A 6,508-nucleotide genomic window follows, 5' to 3' on the forward strand; every position below is an offset into this window, starting at 1 on the left:
CCCTTTTTGGGTTCAAGTATCACATTAAACACCCACGTCTGTTACCATATTAACGCGCTTTGAAAAAATCAAAAAATCAAGCAGTATATACATTTATTTTTCATTTTTTTCCTTTTATTTTCATTTTTTTATTTTTACATTCATTTCATGCTTTTATTTAGAGAACCCTTATGTACTATATGCTTTTACTAGCAGAAAGTACTCCTCCCCTGCAGTCTTCACGTGTTCATGAGTCACTCCGTTACCATGAGAGCATTGACGTCATAGATGTCAACGTGGCAAAATGGACTCCTTTATAACTAACCGGTCTGCATACTGTGTGTATATTTTCTCTTTTCCCTGAAGAAGGAGACGGCTTATGTCTCTGAAACGCGTTGGAATGCTGTAATAAAAGAGATTTTTAATCAGTACCATGCCAACAGTGGTTTTTTAGCGCGGCTAAAACCCGTCTTTCATATATGTATGCACATATATATATATATATATATTTTTTCACTATGATTGTGGACCTAGGCATTCTGTCCACCTAGTCTTGTGCTTTGATGACACAGACCTGAGCATGCTGGTGGTAGTCAGACTGGTAGTGGTCTGGCCACTATTCAGTGTGGTGTGACATATTTTCTCTCCTTCTCTTTCTGGCCAGCCAACTTCCTCTTCCTTCCTATAGTTGTGCTACGGATACCTCCCCCTCTGCACTGCTATCCTTGCTCTGCATGGCATCTTCCCATGTTGTCTTCCACTTCCATATTCAGGTCATTCAAACTTGTTAACAGCATCACTTGTTGGCAACTGTGTCTCATCATCACCTACCTCTTGAGACACTAATTATCATTCCCAACCGTTGTCTTCTTGTGACCATGGGTGCTCAAATGGTTTATTATCACTACACTTGATCTTCTCATGTCCCTTTTGAAACTTTCAAGAAAAAGGCCAGAAACAATAAATGGAAATGTTAAGAGCTCCTCAGGCTGTCCGAGTATGTAATCATTTGTCTCCTGGGATACACCATGCTCGGAGGAAGAAAGTTCAGAGTGAGGAATACATTTCAGACTCTTGTGTAGTGACTTTGTACCATGTGTAAGACAGGTTGGTGCTGGTAAACATACAGGAAACATTATCTGCCACCTAACCGACCACCTGTTTCCAGTGTTCTAGATTCAAGAGTGGTGTCCTCCACCGCCTGCAAAGTTGGATAGGAAGCTAGGTTTCATGGATGAGCATGTTGGTTTTCCTCCTAGAGTTTTCCTCCTTGCCCATGACCTGAGCCTTTGCATGCACCATCAGTAGCACGTCAACTTCTACATACCTTATGGCACATCTTTCATATTTTAAATTATGTAGATACTATATATGCTGCAAACTTTCTGCTATTAATAGAGAATAGAAAAATATTTAATCCTGAAAGGAACATTTTGTTTTTAGGTTGCAGCAGCCAAAGAAGTATAAAAATATTGTAAGGCACTAAACCCTTAAGGCTGCTTTACATGGTACAACCGATTGTGCGATTTCACAATCGATCGTACCCACCCCCGTCCTTTTTGCGTCACGGGCAAATCGCTGCCCGTGTCGCACAAAGTTAGTAACCCCCGTCACACATACTTACCTCTCGTGCGACCTCGCTGTGGGCAGCGAACGTCCACTTCCTGGAGTGGGAGGGACATTCGGCGTCACAGCGACGTCACACGGCCGCTGCCAATGGAAGCGGAGGGGCGGAGATGAGCGGGACGTAAACACCCCACCCACCTCCTTCCTTCACATAGCCAGCGGCGGCCGTGTAACACAGGTGAGCTGCTGTTCATTGTTCCCGGGATGTCACACGGAGCGACGTGTGCTACCCCGGAAACGATGAACAACTAAATTAAATGATATTATGGAACCTAGCGAGCAGTACACAACTCACGATTTGTGAGCGATACTGCGTCGCTAGGAGGTGTCACACAGGCCGGCATCGCCAGCGATGCCGGATGTGCATCACAAAAACCGTGACCCCGACGATCTGTCGCACGATAGATTGTCTGGTGTAAAGCAGCCTTTACTCTCTGCCTCTATTCCTAAACTATGCCTCGTCCACCAGCTTCCTACACTGACTGCAAGTAGCAGCAGTTTTACTCAAGAAAGCACAGTATGTTGTCCTGAAGAGGTCTTTTGTTTTAATGGTGCAGCGGTGGTATACAATTACTGCAAACCAATTCAACGCTGCCAATTCAGCTGTCCCTCCTACAGCAACTCTCTCTAAACTGATTGCAGAAAACAGAGAATCGCATAACTATGTCTTACGTAAGACCCAATGACTCAATGCAGCCAGCGAATCACAGTAATGCCAGTAGCCAACATGTTTACGGTATTACCATGTATGGTAGGCAATCCTCGTATGTTCATTGGCTGTCTAAACCCACAAAACAAGCTGAGTAGGGTCTCAAACAAGGCACTCGAGCACCTTCAATGCTTGATCGCGTACCAAGCGTATCAAGCATCCCGACTCTTGATTGAGTATCGAGCAGCGACTAGCAGGCTCACTTATCACTAGTGGAAAGGTGTTTTTAAATGATTAGCCCCACCATGATGCACCTGTACTTGGCTTTAGCAGTCTTTCTGGGCTGACAGAGTGCATTTGAATCTGAAAAAGGAAATGCAACAAACATTTTGTGGCGGATCTAGAAACTGAGTTTCAGCTCATGGCTTAGCATATAGATAGGGACTGAAATGCATAATACAGTGAAAAATACAGCTGAGTATGTGTGTGCCAGCATGTAAGTAAAGATCAGTATATAAGAAAAAATAGTAAATATGTAATTGATTGGCAGAGAGAGACAAAAAGGAGAGCTCGCAACTGCTCCTTTGTATGATAGTATGGTTGTAGTACTGCAGAAAATCAATTACAGATTTTTTTAATTTATGCTGATGCGCACTATCAAAATTGATTAAAGGAGAACAAATGTAACTTTTGACAGCCTCACAAACTGTGCATGTCACAAACAGCTCTAGTGATTATTTGCACACCACTATGTTTTATAGGGCTCTTCTTCTATTAGTGCCATTCTTATTTCAAAGTCTGGCAACTACTTATTATTAGGGATGAGCGAATGTATTTGCCACTATTCGGTATCCGATGGATAATAGGCTATTCGCACCATTCGGTATCCGCTCTGATATTTTCAGTTTCATTTCTGATGTCCTGGTGCCTGTTTTCCAGCCAAGGAACACATCTGATGTTGCTTGCCCTCACAGTAACGCCGCAGCCATCTTTGTTGTGGTGTTACTGTGATTGGCTTGGCCACACAACGTCATAAGGGCTATATAAGCCAGCGGCCATTTTGTGAACACAGTTATAGGAAGCTGGTGGTATAGATAGACTGTAGTGTGTGCGGGGGAGTATTTGTAGATCCAACTAATAAAGGGTATGTGCGCACGTTGCGTTCTGGCGTGACAGATAAAAAGCAGCGTTTTGTCACTGCATGTGTGTTTCAAAAAGCATCCAAAATGCTGCATTTTGGATGCATTTTGAATGCATTTTGGATGCATTTTTGACAGTGCTGTCCCACTCGGCTCTGCTACATCCCCATAGAGCATGGTTGGCTGTGAGACAGAACCATGCGATCAGAATTAACTCCGATGAACTTCACCCGACTTCATTGTCATTGCGCGGCTCTGTGTGCCGCGGCCTGATTTTCAATCACAGGTGAAGTACTCACCAGTGACTGCATATCCCCTGAGTGACTGAAGTGAGCTGAGCAATCAGCGGTGCCATCACTCAGGTTACCCGCGGCCAGCTGGACTCCTCCACCTGAGAGCGGTGGCCGCGGGTAACCTGAGTGACGGCACTGCTGATAGTGCGACTCACTTCAGTTGCAGCGTGGAGCTCACAGAGAGTGGCGGTGTTCTATGGCCACTCCTGTCAGCTTCATGTAGCAGAGCTGGATGTGTCATAAGACCTTGTGTTGATTACGTCGGACACGGAAGGGTATTTGCGGATTTTAATAAAGTGGTGAAAGAGGGTGGGTTTTTTTGTCTTTTATTCCAAATAAAGGATTTTTTTGGGTGTTTGTGTTTATTTACTTTCACTTACAGGTTAATCATGGGGGGGTGTCTCATAGATGCCTATGCTATGCTATGCTATGGGCTGCCATTAACTCCTTATTACCCCGATTGCCACTGCACCAGGGCAATTCGGGATGAGCCGGGTAGACTCCTGGGACTGTCGCATCTAATGGATGCGGCAATTCCGGGTGGCTGCTGGCTGATATTTTTAGACATGGGGCTCCCCATCCTGAGAATACCAGCCTTCAGACATGGGGCTTTACCTTGGCAGGTATCAAAATTGGGGGGGCCGCATGTCATTTTTTTAAATTTATTTATTAATTTTACTGCACTACATAGACCCGCCCACCGGCGGTTGTGAATGGTTGCAGTGAGACAGCTTTCACTCAGTGTGGGGGCTTGTCTTAATGCAACCAATCATAAGCGCCGGTGGGCAGGGAAAGTAGTAAATACAAGATGGAATATTGAGCGGCCGGCATTTTCAAAAGCAGGAGAAACCGCCGGAGCAGTGTGACAGCCGTGCAGCATCGTGGCGGTGATCGGTCAGTGATCAGTGAGTATGAGAGAGGGGGGGAGAGGGAGAGACAGACAGACAAAGAGAGACACAGAGAGACTGACCGACAAACCGACAGAGAGAGACCAACGGGCAGACAGAGAGTGATGCTAAAGTGTTTTTGTTTAGGTCAGGGCTTGATTTTTCGTTTTATTAAAGTGATTAGGCACTACAAACTGTTTCTTATTCATTTCTCCTCTTTTACTTTGGTTTGAGAGCTGTTCTGGCGACTATGTAAGCGCCGCGTGCTGTTCGGAGCACGTTATTCCAAGACACAGAAATGCAGTCAGGTACCTTCTACAGGCTATGCCCATACTGTTTTTGGCTTTTACCATCCATGTCAGCCTATTCCTCAGTCACCACAGCTCGCCGTTAAGTCCAATGTAAAATTATTCAGGTTTCCCATACACTTAGGCTATGTGCGCACGTTGCGTAATTACATGCAGTTACGCTGCGCTTTGTAGCGCAGGGTAACTGCATGCGTCCTGCGTCCCCTGCATAATCTATGGAGATTGTGAAGGGGCCATGCGCACGTGGCGTCTTAGAGCGCAGCGCTTCGGCTGCTGCCCGAAGCGCGCGTTCTAAGAAGTGACATGTCACTTCTTCCGTGTGCTTTAGCGGCAGCCCCTGCTCTGTCTATGGCAGGAGCTGCATGCAGAGCGCACGTTCTCTGCCGGCACCATGCGCTTCAGAACGGAGCTTTTCAGCTGCGCTCTGAAGTGCAGCTTTTAGGTGCGGTGCAGAGCGCACACGTGCGCACATAGCCTTACAGTGCGTATCGAAAATTCGCAAATAGTCAAATAGTGGCGACCTATTCGTTGTATATTCGCAAAGTCAAATATTTTGGTATTTGATCATCCCTACTTATTATCCATCACATTATATGTCTATTATCCTGCTGTTGCTTCTTGCCTGTACATCATATACTATACTGTGCTGTTACTGCTGCAACTACTACTGCAAAGTTCCCATTTCATACATGTCCGTCGTGTTCTGTAGTTTTTTAGTTATACTGCTGTGAACCCTATCCTGACGAGAGTAATATAGAAAGTTTAAAGCTACCTAAAAAAGTGATACATTTGGGATTTTTTTTTATAATTTGCTTCTTCAATTTCTAAACAAACATGTTGTGTGTGTATAACTGTACAACTGTGTGTGTGTGTGTATATATATATATATATATATATATATATATATATATATATATGGTACTATATGTAAAATAGTTATGGATTGGTTAAAATGAGTTATATGTTGTTCGGGCCCTTGATTAATGATTTCTATTGCTTCTTTTTTGGCCATAATGTCTGGGCCTTGGTGTTTCCTGATTGTGGATAACATTTTTTTTTCATAGTTAAATGGGGAAGCCATTGCTTCTTCATTTTAAAAAATCTCTGTTGCTTCTTGACTAAAATGAGTATTTTTTTCACCCCCACTTAAAAGGATTTTATAAGCAGGTTTTGATATGTATCTGAAGACAGCAGGATATATGGCTAAGACACAAATTTAAGCAATGTATCAATTATTAGGCTGTGTGCTTTTGTTTACTTACATTGATTGTTTTATCACCAGGAGATTTTTACTGCCTGCACTACAGTCCAAGTACCTGCTAAATCAACCACACTCCTCTGCTAAGCAGCTCACTGTCAATAAGCACTGTCCTTTACATATGTGTGTCTTGCGCCCTATGGCAATCTTCATCTTTGTGCAATTCTATTACTGGACAATACTCTCCTCCATGAACTGGTAGGTTGAGAGTGGTTGTTTCATTAGTGATTTGTCCCTTTGTTACCCTCACTTTTATTAAGGGGGTTTGCTGCATCCTGTTTCTGTATTTGTTTCTGTGAACTTGGCTGAAAAATGCCATTGCTTTTTTTGTGATGTTTATTAGTATCACTTTCAATAAACAAGCACACA

The sequence above is a fragment of the Anomaloglossus baeobatrachus genome, chromosome 2 (assembly GCF_048569485.1).
Source record: "Anomaloglossus baeobatrachus isolate aAnoBae1 chromosome 2, aAnoBae1.hap1, whole genome shotgun sequence".
NCBI classification, from domain to species: Eukaryota; Metazoa; Chordata; class Amphibia; order Anura; family Aromobatidae; genus Anomaloglossus; species Anomaloglossus baeobatrachus.